Source organism: Muntiacus reevesi, chromosome 17, assembly GCF_963930625.1.
Source record: "Muntiacus reevesi chromosome 17, mMunRee1.1, whole genome shotgun sequence".
NCBI classification, from domain to species: domain Eukaryota; kingdom Metazoa; phylum Chordata; class Mammalia; order Artiodactyla; family Cervidae; genus Muntiacus; species Muntiacus reevesi.
The window spans coordinates 26,595,760-26,615,756 of record NC_089265.1 but is presented as its reverse complement, the minus strand read 5'-3'; the positions used below and the strand labels follow the sequence as shown (position 1 = coordinate 26,615,756).

Genomic DNA, 19,997 nt, shown 5'->3' with positions numbered 1-19,997 from the left:
CTATTTGTCCACTGGCATCGTTGTCTCATAGAATGTGTTCTCAAGTGACCACACGTGCAGACCCCATGCCAGAGCTAAGTTCCTGGGGAAAAAATGTCTAAATTAAATTTAGTTTATTCAGTTCCATTTGAAATGAAATCTGTGTTTAAAAGAAAGTCCTACTCAAACCTTTTTCAAGCCTGTATCCATCATTTGCACTGATTGGTCTCAGAAATCTTGATGTGGAGGGGGTTCACACCCTTCTGTTATCACTATGGTAACTTCATTCTCAGGATGCTTTCTTCTCTCCTCCTGTGCTCCCTTCACAGGAGCAAGGATGCTTCAAGGGGGGCCCTGCTCTCCCCAACCCCTGCATCTCTCTCTGCCATCTCCAGCCATCCTCTTCCTTTTTCTGTCTTGTATCGCTTGTTCGCTGGGCTCTTGGGTCTTGTCTCCCTGGGGAATCTCTCTGTGGAAGCCCTTGTGCCGGAGCATGGTGGCTGGCCCATTCACCTTGATCTGTCAGTGTCAAGACCCTTTGGAGCCCACAGGGACAACTCGCCAGTAACCAGGGGCAGAGCAGCTGTATCAACTCAGCTTGGGGAAGCTCAAGTATCCAGTGATCTTGGCTGTGTGGAGTTTGAAACTAAGCCCAACATATTACTCACGACAAAACTAGGGACCAGCCAAGTTAAATAGAGCTCTCCCCAAAACATTCACGGACTGAGTGGAGAAGGAAGCTGTGATGTGAAAAGAGGCTATTTTGTGCCTGCTTTTATTTTTTAAAACAACACACTCTCCATAAGTGAGATGAGAAAAGTAGGAACCTCAAAGAGCAATATCTATCACTTTAAAAAGTTTGGGCCTATGGCCATATGCTATGTCCCTCTAACTTCATAAGCTTGGTCACAATTGTAGTAGTAGTGTCTTCTTTTATCCAGAAACTGTGCTAAGATGAGTTACAAACACATCCTCATCTAGTCTTCATGGGTACCATTGTTATCTCCCTTTGCAGATGGGCAGGCTAAGACCCTGGAGCAGTGTGTGTTATTATATGGCTGTTAAGTGATGGAGCTGGAATTTAAACCCCAGTAACCTGCCTCCATGGGCTTCCCAGGTGGCTCAGTAGTGAAGAATCCTTGTGCCAATGTAAGAGATGAAAATTTGATCCCTGGGTCAGAAGATCCCCTGGAGGGAATGGAACCCACTCCAGTTTTGTCACTTGGAGAATTCCATGGACAGAGGAACCTGGCGTGCTACAGTCCATAGGTTTACAAAAGAGTACACCTTAGCGACTAAAACAACAAAACAAAAAAATCTGTCTCCATATTGGTACCTGTCTGCAGGTACCAGTGCAAACAAACGCAGGTAACCAGGAGCTTTCACAAAGAGGACACGTCAAGAGAAAATCATGATGCCACCTCTTGGGTCTGTGAATAGAAGCCCATCTGTGTTTGAGAGAAATTGGAAGTTCATAAAAGTTGGGCATGCCCCATTGAACCAAGCAGGGCTTGAGTCTGCAGATTATTTTCCAAACCAGAGGGAGTTCATTAAGCTGGAGAAAAAAAGATCATTTAATAGACACAGAAAATATTTTTCAAATTTTTCCCCTAGCAGAACAGTTCAATCTTCCCAAGTCATGGTTCATACCTCTGCTGGCCTTCCTACCTGGGATTGTTTCAAGAGGCCTGAAGCAGAGACCTGGGTCCCCAGCTGGTCAGGTCTGCCCCTTCGCCAGATTGGGGCACCCACACGGCCCTCTGTAGCAGCTCATCCACATAGACACTGTTTATTCGAGCACTGAGAATCTCATTTCTCGAAAGTCCGGGGAATTAGATTGTTTGTTTTCCACACTGAAAGTTTTCATTTGAAAAATAACCCTCTTTGTTTAACTAATGAAAAGGTGGGGGGTTCGGGTGGGGGAGCTGCTTGCTTCTCAAGCTGGGTAAGAATTCCATGGGCAGTAATTCTGTTTCTCAGTGGAAAATGTTTCGGTTTCTTAATGTTGTTTGGCAGACTGGCCGCTGCCCGGCCCTCGCTCCACGGACCACACATACACACTTGTGCACACTCTTCCCACCCTTCCCTGTTGGGGGCTGGGGATGGCTGCCTCCTCTTTCCAACACCTGCAGAACAAAAACGAGGTGGGTCCACGGCTGACGGCCGGCCAGAGTTATCCCCGTCTGTTTGGGAACAGAACTCGTTCCGGGGCCGCGCTTTCGACCCCAGAGGCTGGGTGGGCCACAAAGGAAGGAAATTGGACTCTGAACGTCTCTTGTTTCTGTGCATCTCCACGTCAAGCAATTCTCTCACACCATAGAGGGGGTGGTCTAACATTCCCTCCTCATTAGGTTAGTATGGGATGGTGATAAACACAGTGCTGTCATCATTGGCTTTCCAGCATGCTTGGCGTGGTGCTGAGTGGTCTGCATAACCTATCAAAACATGGCCCCAGAGGCAACTTAGTGGAGGGAGAGAAAGCATGGATACTCAGATCAGACAGATCTATTCTGTTACTTAGCACCTCAGCCCACAGGCAAGTGACAACCGAGCCACTCGGAGCCTGTGTCCACAACTGTGGACGGGGAAAGTATTTTATTTCGCAGGGATGTGCAGTGCGGGGGATGGAGTTCATCACATTGTAAATGTCCAAGCAACGTCAGTCTGGTTCCCGCCTTTGTTCTCTGAACACTGCCTGTCTCTGGTCCGCTGAGATGACAAACCCCATTCCTGTGGAATAAGCTACCAGCCATTGAGTGCTGTCCATGCAGAGGTGAGCACAGAGCAGGGCACCCTTGCTGAGATCCACAGCAGAGGTGGGGGGCACAGTGGAGCCGGTCCTGGAAGCACTAGGGACTTGAGGCTCTGTCACCAGTAGAAACAGTTTTGTCTGTTATCCACGGAATTTGAAGACTTCCCTCTGTCTAGATTCTTCATGTGGGAGAGATCCATCTGTTCTGAGAGGCATGGCTGAAACACTGCTCTGCTTTAGGCAAGCAAAAGAGATGGGCAAGATGGCTGCAGTGTAAACGTGGACATTTAAAAGATCCACACATGTAAGGCGTTAAGGAGAGAGTCAGCAGTTAGCATGGAGTAAGTGAATAGCTTCCAAAGGGGATATAACATGGAACATGTGGGCTTCCCTGGGGGCTAAGTTGGTAAAGAATCTGCCTGCAATGAAGGAGACCCAAGTTTGATCCCTGGGTGGGGAAAATCCCCTGGAGAAGGAAATGGCAACCCACTCCAGTACTCTCACCTGGGAAATCCCATGGACAGAGGAGCCTGGCAGGCTACAGTCCATGGGGTCACAAAGAGTTGGACACGACTGAGTGACTAAACCACCACCACAGGTGTACTAGTGAGAGCACTTTGGGTTTTAAATGATAGAAACCCTCTTCTAATATGACCTTAAGTAAATAAATACCTAAGACAGTCATATCACTAAGACATTCTGGGTTGATCTTCAGCTAGGGCTGAATACCCAGTCATAGTATGTTACTGGAACTGGCTTATCTGCTCGATTCTCTCTCTCTCCCCCTCCCTCTCTCTCACTCACCATCCCTTCATTTTGTCTGCTAACCTTATTCTCTCCTCTTTGTGATTAACTTCCTACTCTCACCTTAGCAACTCTGCAGAGAGAGAAATTCTCTCTCTCGAGATCTGTAGATCAAAGCCAGGGAAGATTCTAACTGACCCAGCCCTGAACTTCTCCCTGGCTGGAGCATAAGGGACTAGATTTTGCCGAAGTCAACCAGAGTGTTGATGGAGCACCGGTTCTGTGCGAGGCACTGTTCTAGCCGCTGGGGACCTACCTGGTGGTGAGCAGCAGCACTCCCTGCCCCCGAGAACTTGGTCTTGTGAGAGGCCAGGATTTTAGTTGAATCCTGCTGCTTCCTGCTCTGCAGTGTCAGGAGCCAAACAGTAGGAGCAAGTCTTCACTCTTCACAAAGAAGCCAGTTCCATGGCAAATTTAATACAAAGTCACCAAGTACCATTCTATGTGCTGAAGTTCCCACACAAAGGACAAGCATACATGTGGTCTCTCCATATGCCAGCCGGCAGGACAGCCTCAGTGTGAAGGGTGCCTCCTGGAGGTGAGCTTAGGCAGCACCACTGGCCAGAGTGGCTTAGGTTCTGAGGAGAAACGCCATGGTTGTGGGGTTTCTTGCAGGAAACTCTCACAAGGAATGCAGATGGTTTCCGTCATGGGTAGGGGCAAAGCAGGATGACCCTATAGCTCATGACGTCTCTGGCTGTAGAAGGGCTTAGAGTTGTGCAGCTTCTGCTGAAATGTAAGCATCTTCTGAGGACCCCATGAAGACCTTAAAAACTCGTATTCTTTTTAAGGTGCGGAGGGGTACCTATGTGTGCATGCGTCAGTCATTTCAGTTGTGTCCGACTCTTTGTGACCCCATGGACTATATAGCCCACCAGGCTCCTCTGCCCATGGGATTCTCGAGGCAAGAATACTGGAGTGGGTTCCATTCCCTCCAGGTTATCTCCCTGACCCAGGGATCGAACTCGTGTCTCTTCTGCTGTATTGATAGGTGGGTTCTTTACCACTAGCGCCACCTGGGGAGCCCAGGGTATATATATATGTGTGTGTATATATATATATATATATATACACACACACACATATACATATACGTATATAATTATTTGCTTTCTGGTCAGAAGATGGGATGCTCTCTAATTAGCAGCAAAAATGGACTCAGCCCTGTACCTGTTCGAGTGCTCTGTAATGAGCATTGTGGTTTTAGGTTAGAGGGAAAAAATAGCTTTTCAAACTGTATGTAGACAGAACAGTAGATTTGTGTGTCTCGGTGACTTGGATATGTGATGGGGTGGGAGGGAGGACTCGCTACCTGTAACTGATTCAGTATTTATTGAGTACCTACTACGTGCCAATCCCTGGGTATATATAATCCAGGCTGTCTGCTTCAGGATGGAGTGACAAACACCGGAAGCTGCATATAGACTGACCACACTACCGTGTCTTAAGAGAGGTGGCAAGTGATGCCTCCTGTGTCCCAGACACATGTGGGGAGGTTAATGCTTATGGTGGATATAAATGATTTCCCCCTCACTTCCGAAAGACTGCCTGAAGCCCCAGCGAGGAGGCCTGGCTGGAAGTCAGGAGGTTTGGGAGAAAGGTGAAGGCAGACTTTCATGTCAGGCTGTGGAGTCATCTGAGGCCACCACCCGCTGAGCACGCTTAGCCTCTGCAGGCCCAAGGGGCTGTGTGACAGGGCTCCCGGGGGCCTGTGGACAATCATTACTTTTATTACGCTTCTCACTGTCAGGGCTTCCGAAATCCACACGGACTGCTCTTATGATTTCAGGTTGTCCCCAAAGAGAAGCTCAAGAATCAGTGATGAGCACAGCGGGAGAGGGAGCCAGCTGCCTATCTCAAAAGGGCACATCACCATAATCACGGGGACACGGGGAGCATATGCAGAGAGAATGAAAGGGGCGGGGTAGGGGTGGGGTGGGGCTGTGTGTGTCAGGAGCAGCCCAGACGGTGTACAAACCAGGCGTCCCCTCTCTGCATGCCTCCCCCCTCCACCACCAAAGGGTGCCTTTAAAATACGTGATGGGCACCCGCGTCTCCTCCCCGACCCTGCCTGGCCCCCTCCCGTAGTAGCCACCTTGCCTGCTATTCCAGTCAATTCACCCTGGGTCTCCCCAGGGCTGGCTGTTGCCTTCATATTTCATGCGGAATGTGCAGCCTCCCAGGAGCCCGAGGCATGCCCTGCATTCAGATGCATCGGCCGGCTCTGACACCAGCCAGCCACGGAGCATGCCTAATGAGGAGGCCGACACCGAGGGGGAAGAGTCAGCCCAGCTGCGAAGGCCTGCCATGGACCTGGAGTGGGGCGGCAGGAAGGCGGTGAGGGCAGACTAGGGGAGAGACCACATTCCATCACCAGATACTACAAGCGCGGGCCCATTTAAACAACACTGGGATTGGATCAGAGCCTCAAAGGAGGAGCAGTGCAGTTCAGGGAACGAGCTGGGGGAGAGCTGTGGAGACTAGGAGGAGGGCGACGCGCTGGCTCGCGAGGGTTTCGGTAGGCAGGGCTGTGCCTTTTCAGTGTTTCCTACTGTGTAGGGTTTCTTCAAGCATCCTTCGAGACCGCTTCATCAGCTCAAAGATCCTGCCGAACAGAAGTTTCTCCTTTGGTTAAAGCCTCATCTACCTTAATTTCATGCACTGCTCCTCCTTCTGACTGGTTCTGTCCGGATAACTGGGCCCTGGCTTCCCCTGGGACTGAGGGCAGTTATACTTGGGGGCAGACGGAGCGCCTACAATCTCCGTCCCAGAGCTACAGGGACGCAGCGCTGACTCCGCCCCCTCCCTGACATCGAGCCCCGCCTACTTCCGGTGGGTCATTCCCATGCCGAGGAAGTAGTGAGGCGGGTTCCAGTGTACAGACAAGAAACCAGGAGTGAGAGATCACACACCAGAAGTAAGCTGTGCGTGCGTGCCAAGTCTGTCTGATTCTTTGTGACCCCATGAACTGTAGCCCGCCAGACTCCTCTGTCGCTGGGATTCTCCAGGCAAGATTACTGGAGTGGGTTGCCATTTCCTCCTGCAGAGGATCTTCCCGCGGGATCTTTGAACCCGCCTCTCTTACATCTCCTGCACTGGCAGGTGTCTTCTTTACCACTCGCACTACCTAGGAAGAAGCTGGTCACCCCTAAAATCTTGTCCATCGTTCTTCTTGAAATATGTGTGAAATGAGGTAGCAAAGCATGATTCCCAATAATTTCACTTAGACATACACTGAGAAAGAGTGAGATGTTCACATTTAATCGAAAAAAATCATTTTTAAGTCATGAATGTAACAAAAAATTTCCTTTAAAGCTCTGATTTCTGTCATCCCTCTGTGTGTGTGTGTGTGTGTGTGTGTAATCAGCCTTCTGTTTGGGTGCTGGGGACAACAATTTCATAACAAGAATAGTAATCCCTTATTGAATTCTTACTATGTGCCCCATACTTTTCATTAATTGTCTCATGTCATCCTTGGAACACTGGGAACCAGGTGATATCGTCCTACTCTTGCAGGTGAGGAAATTCTTGCTCAGAGGAGTTAAACAAATTGGCTAAGGCCACAAAGTTCATGAGTGGCAGGAGAGGAACCTGTTTGCCTTGCAACTCCATGCTTTTAACCCCTACAGCTTTTGCCCAGATTAAGCCACTTTGGTTTGCAGCCACATCACATAAACACATTTTTAATATAATTCATTGCTCCCTTTATTTTCAGCATCACCGTTCCTCATGTATTTCCTGCCTACTGTATTCTTGAAATACCTCCCTTGTTAATACCTATACTTTTTCTCATGTGAATCATAGCTTACTGGTTCTGATTTTATGGTTCTTTAGATTCTGTCCTGAAAACAGAGTAATTTCCACTTTCAAGCAGATGTTTTATTGTCATGGAATTCCTTTAGAACTAGAAATATAAAAATTCTATTGGAATTCCTCTAACTGGAGGAAACCTTGGAGATGATCCATCCCTGTGTCACTGCTGAAGCAGGAATTGCTCCTATCTCATCCTAGGCAGGTGGTCATCTCCACATAAGCATCCTCAATGCTAGAAAGCACGCCGCACAGAAAGTAGCTCAGCCTGCTTTCAGGCTGAGAGGTGGGCAGGGTCTCCTGCTGCTTCCTGTTGAGTGCCTGCTTTCCACAGCCACTGAGAGTCATGTCTACCACTCAAGGACTTCGGCCGCTGTGTGAATTTCCTGAGGATGTCATAACAGAGCACCATGATCTGGGTGATATCTCACAGTTCTGGAGCCTGGAAGTCATGATTCAGAGGGTTGTCAGTGTTGGTTCCTCTGAGCGCTGTGAGGCAGAATTTCCTCCATCCTACTCTCCTGGCTTCTGGTGGCTCATTGGCAATCATTGGTATTTCTTGGCTTATAGGTCTCTGCCTTCATTTCACCTGGCATCCCACCTGTGTGGGCTTCTGTCTCCAAAATTCCTCTTATCAGGTCACCAGTCATATTGGGTTGGGGACCCTCCTTATTCTTTGTGTGTGTGTGTGCATGCGCTTAGTCACGGAGTCGTATCTGACCTTTGGCAACACCATGGACTGTAGCCCACCAGACTCCTCTGTCCCTGGGAATTTTCCGGGCAAGACTACTGGAGTGGGTTGCTATTTCCTCCTGCAGGGTACTCTTCCTGACCCAGGGATTGAACTTGTGTCTCTTGAATCTCCTGCATTGGCAAGCAGGTTCTTTGCCACTGTACCACCTGGAAAACCTTCTTCTTGCTCTAGTATGACTCATTTTAACTAGTTACATCCTACAACAACTCTGTTGACAAATATGGTCATATCCTGAGGTAAAGGGGTTAGGGTTTCAACACGTAAATGGGGCAGAAGGGGGTCATAGTTTGACCAGTACCAGTCCCTCTTCTGCAAATCAGCCTTTCAGACATAAGAAGATACTTGTGTTGCCCTGAGGCTTCTCCTTCTTATTTTAACAACCTCCAGTTTTTGGCCAGATTCTCCTGTCCTGGGAGTCTCTTCCAAACACACCCCTCTCTTGGTCAGTGCCTGAGAGAGTGGCACCCTGCCAGGTGGGCTCTGAGGGCCCACTCCCCCAGCCCAAGACTCTGCTCCTCCAGGTCAGCTCTGTGGGTCCACACCCTCGACTGCCGGAATGTGCAGAGCTTGACTCTACTAATCCTCCTGGTCTCTGTCAAATGGATTGCTCTTAAACCTGGACTCCTCCACCCACAAAGATGCTAGTTGACTCCCTTTGAGAACATCAGTGAAACAACCCTGGCCAGGAGAGATCCTTTTGGCACTTTGCTGAAAACTTCTTGTCCAGGTCAGAGGCAGTGCCACCTATTCTGGGTCATTTAGTCACTCTCCATGTCCATCACTGCAAACCCTTTTCTAGTCTTGGTATCAAGTCCATCACAAAAACAAAGGAGTGTGGAGTGCTTTGAAGCCACCTCATTTGTTAATCCTGAAGCTGAAATGTTAGAAGATATCCAGTGTGTTTGGCAAGCTCGGTTTTTCATAAACACGCTGTGTTAAGTTCTCACTGCCCTGTTGTCTTGCTCACCGAGCTTTTCTCACTTAAGATTTGTTCCATTTTCTTGCAAAATAGTGAAATTCCCAGTTCTCTGTTTTCCCTGGATTATTTCCAGGGAGATAATGCTTTTCTATTTTGGAAATCGGTCCCACATGTCTTCCTTTAATACTTCTGATAAATCCCCTGATCATGATTCATGGTTTTCAGTCCTTTAATAAGTGGGCTTCTTAAGCAATTGTTTTGATCAGTTTTCTAATTTGGGCTTGGGGAGGGCTGTTGCTTCAAATCTACCGATCTGAATTCTTTCCAAGGGCACCATTTTTTGGGTAGTCTTCCTTGGTAGATATCTAAGAACTAAGGCAGGGCCGAACAAAACCTGGGAGTGGAAGTAGGATAAAACAAGTGGCAGGCTTAAGAGGGGAAAAAAAAAAAAAGAATAGCCAGCTCTGTTTTCCCAAATTCTTTTGGGGAGAATATGAGATAGGGGAACCCGACGGGGTTCTGAGTGGAAAACACTGGGGAACAAGATGGAGAAAGGTAGAAAAGACACGAGATAAGAGAACCTGGATTGCCTTGGTGTATGAAAATGAGGTAACCCCACCAACCCAAGTGACATTCAGGGGAGAGTTCAGGCCCTAATCCTTCCAGGACAAGTTCTGGGGTCTCTGGAGAGCTGTGGTGTCACTGGTGTATTTGACATGCAGAGCAGGGCATTCTCACCCCCTCCTCTATGCTACAATATTAATTTTTAGGAATTAGCATGTAGTATTCCATAGTAATTATTTCTAGTTCTCACTTAGTTTTAAAACTAGAAATTTAAAGAAGAAAATCTCAATTTTGAAGATATTATTTAAAGTCAGCAAAATACTTCGTGTATGCACCAAAATGTGGGCTACCCAGGTGGTGCTAGAATGGTAAAGAACCCACCTGCCAGTGCAGGAGATGCAATAGACACAGGTTCAATCCCTGGGTTGGGAAGATTCTGGAGGAGGGGATGGCAACCCACTCCAGTATTCTTGCCTGGAGAATCCCATGGACAGAGGAACCTGGGGGGCTACAGTTCATGCAGTCACAAAGAGTCGGACACACTAAAATGTATGTGTCTTAAACAAAATATTACGCCTTATAGTTTGCACTCTGTTTCACTGCCTTGACTTTGCACAACAAAAGCTCTCTAAGAGGTCACATAAAATAACTGAATTTTGTTCTTTCCTCCTCACAATCTTTTACTATTGCTCTTCTTTTTTGCTTTTATTGTTCAAATGCAGAGATGTATTCTATCACAGGAGTTGAACACATAAATAGCACCAGTGTGAATTCAAAGGCTCCCTAACTAAGAATTTACTCTCAAAAACAACATGAATGTGTATCTGCCTGTATTGGAGACTACCTGGATGAAAGTTTCTGATTAGCTTCCATGAAAAATATATCTATTAAATGATAAGCAATAAAATAAATTTTAAAAATGTGCATATATATGTATGTATATGTCCATGTGTGTACACACATGTATATAACAAAAATGCCACAGTAATGGCAATTGTGTAACTCAGACCAACAGAAGATTTTGGGGGTGTGGGAACAGGACTCTTTTGTCATTGGCACTTTTTAGCGTCACTGGCACATGGTGAAAATAAAAGCTGACCAGCATCACACTGGTAGCTGGGGCATTCTGTTCCCCCTAACCTCGGGGACCATCATGGGGAATGTAAGCAGGAGAGTGTACTCAGATGAGCCTAGAGGACTGTTGCGGGCAGGCAAGAATTAGGGCCTGAGGTAAGGGTCTATGTTGTTTGAAAGGTAAAATGACACATGGTTATTTTGTTCCGCATATTTCTACTTTGTCCCTTTAGCTCTGTAACAATCTCCAGGGTCCCCCATCGAGAGCCCTTGGAAGGCACAGGCCCTGTCTGTACGTCTCTGTATTACCCACCTCCTCTGCCTGCCCCCTGGAAGCAGCGCAGCACTTGGTTCATTCTAAGTCCTCTGTAAATGTCCACTGATAGTGAGATTTCTCTAACCCGTATCGTCAACAGTTTAAAAGCAACTCATCCTGTCTGTGCATGTGAACTCAGGAACTGCAGCCTCCTGCTCTTGCATTCATTACCCACACCAGTGGGCTCGCCCTTCCCCAACATGGTTATATAATGGTCTTGATTCTCCAAAACCCTATTAGCTCACCTTCAGCTCCTTGACTTCTGCTGCCTCGGGAGACTGACACAGGGGAAGGGAGAAAGAAGGCAGGAAGTAGAAAGAAGACCCCTGAAGATTTCAGCGAGTTGGCCCCACCCATGATCATTCAGATACAGGTTCTTAGACCCCCAGGCCTGGCGAGGTTCCCATTATCTTTACAGAACGGAAAATGACGTATCCACGGAGGAGTCCCAGGGCCCTTGTGGGAGCGCCTGAGGGAACTGGAGGATGGAGCCTTTTGGAAACTGCAGGCCCTCATCTGCCTGCCTGCTGGGAGGCAGGGAATCAGCACTGCAATTTGGAGCACTTCCTCCTGCCCACCTCCAGACCCCACAGTTTAGTTCTTCATTAAAAGAAGGTCCGTAGAGGCGCTTAAACACAAAACTCCCCATAATGGTGAATACTCAGAATTACTTTCCACCAGATACTGCTTCATTTAATTGGACTAAAGCAGGCTCCCCTGGCTCCAGGCTCCCTTGAAATCCTGCCCAAATTTGCCTGACTCCTGCATGGGCCTGGGTAAAGATGAGGCAGGTGCACCGAGGGGCTGCGAGCTGGGCTCCCATGAACTGTAATGGTTGCTGCATGACTGATTCCCCAACTCCTCCACCTTCCCGCCAAATCCCATGACCCCCCTGCTTATGCAAAGAGCAGGCTCCCTAGTGCCACCTTATGAAGAAGTGGTAGAGCAATTTCATTTAATATTGCTAGTGCTTCCATTAACCTGACTATATTGCTCTCCATCCTCAATTTAAGACTCTCTCTTTCTCTTGATTATCGATGTATTTCGGAGCCTCTGAATGTCCTCTCCAGACCTCTAAGCCAGCCTGGAATAAGCTGATAATCGAAAGCTTCAGTTCCTTGAGGTTTCCTGGCTTTAGAGTAATGCAACCTTCCCACGCCCCACCACCCCGAGGCCTTAGAAGCCATCCTGGGGTCTCCATTTTGCTCTAGTGTGCTCTGATGGTCTCTGTATTCCCTCTTGCCTCTATTTCTCTTCCTCCCTTCCGCCTTCCCTCCCTTCCTTCCTTCCCTATTTCCTTCCCCACCTTTTTGTTTTTTTTAAATTGGTCTTTTCTTTTTGTTGTTAAGATTTGCTCAATAAGAAAGTATTTTAGAGTTATCTTGGAAACAGGTAGACAGAAGTGTATTATGGACCATTTTTACTCTATATGATTGATTGATTCAATTGTTAATTCAGTAAGTATGCATTAAGTGTCTACTATGTGTCAGGCACTCTTGTAGATTCTGTAGATGAATCAGGAGCCGAAGGTTGTGCTTTCATGCAGCTTAAATTCTAGCAGAGAGAGAATAAGTTAAACAACAATAACAACAACACATTTACAGCAGATGAAGATAAAAAGTGTGAAGAAAGCTAATGTAGTGCAAGGGGCTGGAAAGTGATGGGAAGCCCCCCATGCTGCCCTTGTGCCCATACGTGCTCCTTTGAACGGCAGAGGCCTCTCTACATTTAAATTCTACAATAAGGACGATGTGGGAGATAGGAATACTCTCTCCGGGGGAGAGTACAACTGGCAATGTAAATAAGCTTACACTCCCCCCCCCCCCCCCACCATGACTTCCCTGCCATGGCATGCAGAAAGTTGGGGCAGGGCCCCTAGGAGAACAACCCCAAGCTTTCCTCTGCAGTGCAGCCCTGGGTGGATGAGGCATCAATATGACCACAGAAAAAAGATGGTGAATCACCCTACTCCATCCTGTCACCGCATTAGAACTCTCATTCCATCACCTCTCAGTTACCAAGGTCTGAGAGAAGGCCATCACCCCCATTCCTTGCATCCTGTGGCAGCCTAGGATTGAATGAAAGCTGGCTTTTCAAACCTATGGTAATCGGGATAAAGGCTGAAGCTGGATTCCTGCAGCCTCTAATGCCTTCAGGGAGTGGTCCACTATAGCCTGGCCAAAGGAGAGCGTAGTTCTCTGACCTCAGCAAAGAATGGAAACCTCAAATGCTCGGACCAGAGGATGATTCTGTAAGAATAGCAGGCCAAGACTAAAGTAGGGCTCAGAGCATGAGAAGTTACATGCCTTCCATGAAAATTGGTCCCTAGGCCTCTGTATGCAGTGAAGGAGGGATGGAGGGAAAGCTCTGGACTTGGTCAGACTTGGGGCTGGATCCTGGATCCGCAGGTCTCTGCTTTCTGGTTGTGGATAGTTTACTAACCCTCTCTGGGATGTAGTGTCCTCACTGGTAGAATGGGCCAGTCATACCTTATTCATAGACTTGTTGTGAGGATTAAAAGAAAAATGTAAGTGGATAACTCCAGACATTGGGAAAGGAACCTGGCACTGAGTTAATGACCATTGTCTAGAATTTCACTTAAGTAGGAATATGTCATTTATTTGAAGCCTGATGAATTTAGGGGTGAATAGCATGTCTGTAATTTACTTTTAAAATTAAAAAAATATTGTGAAGTAAATAGTACCTTTTCTGGAGAGTCTCTAGCCAATACACTTATCCACTTTTATTCAAAATCTAGGTAGTGTCATTCATTGTCTAGGTTTAAAAACCATCTACTTGCCAACAGTGCCTTATTTTTATCTCCAAGCCAGTCCTTTCTTAGGAACTTCAGACTCACATATTCAACTGCTAATTTGACATCTAAGAGCATGCATAACCCAAACAAAATGCTTGATTTCACATCCCAACCCTACCCCCATAACTTGGTGCCTGGCCCAGACCTGCCTCACCTTTTCCGTGTCAGTAAACAACCACCACAATTCACCCAGACACCTCAGCCAGAAACCCTCCTCCCTCCTCCTCCTCCATACCCCTCAGCCAGCCCATCTGCATTCCCTGCTGATCTTACCCAGGATCTTCCTAATCCATCTCCTTCCCACCACCTCCATGCCACCTTCAACTGGATCACAACAGCAGCCTGTGAAATTCATCTCCCAGCTTCCACTCTTGTGCACTGTAATCCAACCCCTGCACGGCCAGCACCATCCTTTTAAAGCACAAACCAAGTCTTGTCATTTGCCCCCTTAAAACTGTCAGTAACTTCCCTTGTACATAGAGTCAAATCTAAACACCTCCCCGCAACCCGCCACACTGGGTGTGTGTACCATCTTCTTTTCCACCTTTCTCCCCCTCCTTCCCTTGTCCATCCTTCTGCTTTTCTCACTGCACTCCAAACACACCACCCTCCAGATACATTGCCCTTCTTTCCGTTTCTTTGACACACCAATCCCCTTCCCCGCTGGGCTTTCCGCTAGGCTGTTTCCTCTAGCTTGAATTCTCTCTCCCTTTCTCTTCCCATACCCAGTTCCTTCACATCCTTCAGGTCTCAACTTACATTTGACCTGTCTGAGTATCCTTCTGTGACACCCCAAGTTCCAAATAGGCCCCTCAGTCATTCTCATAGCACATGGCTCTGCTAACCTTCAGAGAGGGAAGGATTGTCTATTTACCAGTGGATAGCCAAAGCCTTGCATAGAGCTGATTAAAATTTAATCTCTTAATAAATGAACCAATTAAAAATCACACTGCCCTCATTCTAAATCCCCATCTCTAGGGCCCCACGCCTTGCTTCTCAGCCACAGGTATACCGGGCCATTCCTTTTGCCAGGCCCCCGTGGCTTCTTTGTGGTATCCTCACACTTCCACCTCAGCCCATCACTGCATCAGCCTCCTTGTTACTCTGCCAGCATCCCAGTGCCCTTGAAAGGCAGGTTGGCCAACCTAGGGCATGAAGGGCAGCTACATTCTGCACGCGTGTGTATGTGTTTATCACACATTTCTTACTCAGTCTTTTATTTCTCCTGCAACAAATACAGTCTTTGTTTGCCCATCCAGCAACCCAACCCCTGCAAAATGAGATGGTGCCAACATTGACAGCAGGCCACAGGCCCTTGCTTGCCATGTTGGCCCCCTCGGAGGCCTTCTCCTTGCACTTTCTGAGGTGGTTTCCTGTTGTTGCTGAGGTCAGCATTCAGACTAGCTTTGAACATGGAAGCCTCACCCATCCCAGGGCGACTCTGGCTTTCTTATCAGACTCTGCCCTAATGGGAAGTGAATGCTGCAATCGCGGGGCGCACTCCGAGGTCACAATTACGTAAGGATTATTAATGAAGCAACGATGTCAAAATTGTGTGAAATCAAACTCAGATTTAAGTACTTAAAATAAACAGATATAAAGTAACAGATGTCCCGTTTTGTTCTCAGATGATTTCATCCCTTGTTAAAAATAAATGTCTGGCTTGAAAGGAGAAAAAAAAAGAAAAGGGGAACTTTACTTCCATGTTAAAAATTAATTGAATCCAGAAGTTGGTAAAGCAACTAAGTGGTGTGGGTTTTTTTTTTTTAAGGCAAAGACATATTTGTGTTGATTTTTATTTCAGCGAGTAATAAATTCATTGCATAGCCCCAACTTTGATAGACCAAGCTCACGTCCTTTGAAACCCAAAGGGAAAATTTCTCCATAGTTATTATGCAGATAAGAATGGGGCCCAGTGTATCCATCTGAGGAGAATTTAGTTCCATGCTTAACCCCAAAGGATGCAACAGCAGGGGCTTCAAATACCACAAGTCCTGATTGTCACGCTTGCAGCCATCAGAAACCCATGGAGGTGGACTTGCCTTGGAATTTCAGCGTGGAATTCCCAGAGAAGACGCCTACTGAAATTAGTAATGGGAAAGGCAAATTAGGTCATCTTGTCCGTCCCCCTGCCAGCTTCCTACACTGTGGTTAATTTTCTCCTCCTTTGATCAGATACATTTTAAATGTTTCAAGAGATGGAAATTGCACCAGTTGGCTCCCTCTAGAGTTCCACAGTCTACTGAAGTAACAGGACTCGATTTTCTGCCTGTGAGACTCAGTGGGAATTTTTCCAAGAGTGGAAGGTTGTTTGTGAACGGGGGCTGCCTTTACCTCCCCCAAATGTCTCTTCCTCATTCTGTTTATGGCCCAATTCAGAGGATTTAGAAACCCGGAGAAATGTTCATCTGTCCAAAATCACAAAATGGCCCCGGGAACATTCAAAGGAAATAATTTATTTGTAGATTCTGAGTAAAAAAACACAAGGGGATTGGTATTGATGCCCTTGAATAAAAGATGGAGCAGCTCATAGCCCCGATGCTGGCTGTCTGTGTGAGAGAGTTGCATGAAGCACCATTTATTGAAAGGGATAAATAATCCAGATAAAAAACCATATGTTTCCAGGCAGAAAATACATGTTACTAAACTGTTAGCCACTTTGAAACATAAAAATACTTGGTTTTTCAATCGGTCAAAATTATATTGCCTATATTTCCAGTCCCCATCTCTGAACCCCCATGCCTGAACAAACCAACATTAGGTTAGCAATGAAAAGCAAAGAATGGGGTAGTGGTGACAATTGCACAACATTGTCAATGTACTTAATGGCTCTGACTTGTATGCTTAAAAATGGTTGAAATGTTTTTTTTTAAAAGGGAGGGAGGTGAAAAAATGAAGCCATTCTGATTGTGTCAGAGGTAAGGAGTGGACAGTTTATGCAATAGGTAGAGTGGGCAGGAGGGATGGGGTCTAGTTTTGCTCAGATTTGTTTCATTTCTCTGCACTTGACTCTGCAGCTTCTGCACAGACTGAGGGTGGGCCAAGATGTCCCTGAAGTGTCCCCAGGCCCAGCACGTGCCTGCTTTGTGGCGGACACTGCTGTTGCCAGCTCCCCAGTCATTCTCCTTTCCTACAATAGAACCTCGCGAGGGGTTTTGAGTGTGGCTTTGTTGAACCATTCAAAATAAAAACTCAGAGCTCACTTACCGCCTCCCTTGCAGCTGACAACTGGCTGTGTGACTTAGCTCTGAGCGATGAGATGCAGGCAGCATCCCCAGGGAGGTAGCCTTCCACGTCCCACTCTGTGTCCCTTTGCCTTCCACCTTCTTCCTTCCGCTCCTTTGTGGTTGTGATGCTTGGAGGAGCAGCAGCATCCAGCAGTTACGGGGACAACGCAGACAGGGAGAAGGCAGCTGGTGACGTTACAAAGTTGCCCTTCGAGCCCTTGTAGGGGCAGAAAATGCTCCCTTCTTCACTTCTAGTTTCTTTGGATGGTCTTATAATTAAGTTGACAAAAACACATTGACGGGGAAAAAAATTTAATTCCATATGTCCAGAAGTCCCAAGGATATGAGACTCAAGACCAAGTCAGGCAGTTGAGCTTATGTGCCAGCCTCAGCTAAGGAATGGGATAGGGGTCAGGGGCTTCAAGTGAGGGCGGGGGGAGGATAATTCACAGAACAAGGAGATGAGCAGATGTTTGCTAATTAGAAATTTGCCATGCTGTGCAGATATGCCTTTCAGATAAAGACGTTATCTCTGGTAATAATCCTTTTTTTTTTTTGGTACAGGTCCCTATCTAAATTCTTCAAGGCAGGTAAGGGAGAAGTAAAAGTTTTTCCTGAGTCTCTAGGTCTTGATTGCCTTCAGCTCAAAATAATTCACATGCCTAAGTGTCATATTTTGGGATAGCATGTTTTGCTTTCCTTCATCGTGGGCAAATCAACACTCGTGTGTGTGTGTGTGTGTGTGTGTGAAAGAGATGTGTGTTTTCCTATAACAAATAAACACTTTTCCTTGTTTAAGCCAGGGCAGCAGGGTTCTCTGTTATAGCCAAATACATTCTTAACTGATACAAGTTCTGTGTCATGTCCTTTGAAATTCCACATTACTCGCTCCTTTGAATTAAGTGCTGAAGGCCAATGTTAAAACATAAATGCTCATTGAGAGAAGAACATTTTAAGTTGTAACAAGCCATTGACATCTTGCTGAAAGTGAGTTCATCAGAGTAGCTCTCTGGTCCAGTAGCAGGGGGCTGAAGGATAGGCAGGGAGGCAGGTGGGCTTTGATGGGAGGGAGGGGGTTCTATTCCCACTGGGTCACTATAGTGACAGTCCTGGGGTTTGGGATTTGGGGTTCTTAGGGGAGGTGGGCAGTACTTTAGGGAAGATGAAGGACTGGAAAGAATATGGAAAAGACCAAAAGTGGCCTTGAATTCATTCTCTGAAGAGAACACTTCAACCCTAAACAGCATCAGAACTACCCTCAGACATCTACAGGGGAGATGGGAGAGCTGCGTAAATATTGTCTGGAGAGTTTAGACTTCAACAGGAGATAATTCTGATTACAGTTTCTTTTCTCAGGGAAAAGGTATTTCCCTCCCCTGTTGCCATCTCTTCACACCTACCCCACTTTAAGAGCCTGCTCAAAGCCTAGAGCCTGCCAGGACCCCTGCCCTTCCCCGGGACACTGACAGCAGGCCGGTGCTGGCTTCCCAGCCCTTTCCTCCCAGCTGCATGACTGCAAGTCTCAGCCTCTCCCGATGGAATGTCCTCTCTGGCTGGGCTGCCTTTTTTGTTTGTCTTAGTATCTCTTGCAGTGCCTTATGCCCGGTGGCCTTTTTTTAAGCTAACATTTGTTGAGTGCTCGTGGTAAACTGGGCTTCCCTGATAGTTCAGTTGTTAAAGAATCAGCCTGCAACGAAGGAGACTCCAGTTCCATCCCTGGGTTGGGAAGATTTCCCTGGAGAAGGGATAGGCTACCCACTCCAGTATTCTGCCCTGGAGAATTCCCTGGACTGTATAGTCTATGGGGTCGCAAAGAGTCAGACACGGCTGAGCGACTTTTGCTTTCATGGTAAGCCAGGCACCATTCTAAGCCATTTACGGAAACTTCTCACTCAGTCCTCAGTCCCCGATTCAGCCCCACCCCCAGCCAGGTCCTCAGTGTTGGCCTGGCAGAGAAGGAGCCTGTGTACTAACCCTGGTTCTGTTCGTCCCACTCCCTTCTCTTCTCTCAAACCCTCACTCAAGTTAACCACCCTGCTTTCCCGCCAACAGAGCTGGACCCATAGCTGCTCTACTGCTAAAAGATATACCATCCCTATAAAGCTTTTAACAGAGGAAATGACTTCATCAGGCTCAAGTCAAGAGGTAAGAAAACAAAGGGTCCTGGAGAAAGAGCGTTTAAAGATGACAGCCCACTAAAATCAGTCCCACACAGCACAGGGGAGGAAGATCCCAGCACTGTGAGCCGCTGTGCGTGCGTGTATGCCAAGCTGCTTCAGTCACCCCCGACTCTGCGAGCCTATAGACCATGGCCCACCAGGCTCCTCTGTCCATGGGATTCTCCAGGCAAGAATACTGGAGTGGGTTGCCATGCCTGCAGGGGCTCTTCCTGACCCAGGGATCAAACCCACCTCTCCCATGTCTCCTGCATTGGCAGGCAGGCTGTTTACCACTAGCAACCTGGGAAGCCCTGGTGAGCCTCTAAACCACCTCAATATAATAATCTGATGGGGGAGCAGGCTTGCTCTTGAGGAGTAGAGCTAAATATGGGAATTTTAGGCATCAGGTAGCCCTGTTTTATGTCCCTGCTCTGCCCCCACCTTGCTGTGTGATCTTGTGCCACTCACTTGGTGTCTCTCAACCTCAGTTTTCTCATCTGTAAAGCAGGAGCATAGTTCTATTATAATAACTCACATCTCCTATGTTTCTGTGAGAATTCAATGAGAGAATCCATACGAAGCACTTTCAGTGGTTCATCAGGGGAGATTCAATACCAGAGATTACTGGGGTTTGGGGTGGGCTGTTGGAGCAAAACTAGGGAGACAGTGTTACCCAGAGAGAGGTTAGTAACTGCAGGAAGACCCTACCCTTTGAGATAGGAGGAGCAAAAGAGGAGAGGGGGTTACCCTTGCTTACAAGCACTATCTCATGAGGCCACACTGCCCCTTCTGCTGGAGCCACCACTGCTGCTGCAGTGAAGAAG

General features: G+C 47.3%; 1 long non-coding RNA gene across 1 annotated transcript in view; it reads left to right on the top strand.

Moving 5' to 3' along the window:
* Nucleotides 1-19,997, top strand: part of LOC136148538 (uncharacterized) — a 287,598-nt gene that overhangs the window by 138,049 nt on the left and 129,552 nt on the right. Inside the window, exons 8-9 of the long non-coding RNA XR_010659517.1 lie at nt 17,579-17,604; nt 19,067-19,159. This is a non-coding gene — a long non-coding RNA (uncharacterized lncRNA). The remainder of the gene's footprint in view (nt 1-17,578; nt 17,605-19,066; nt 19,160-19,997) is intronic.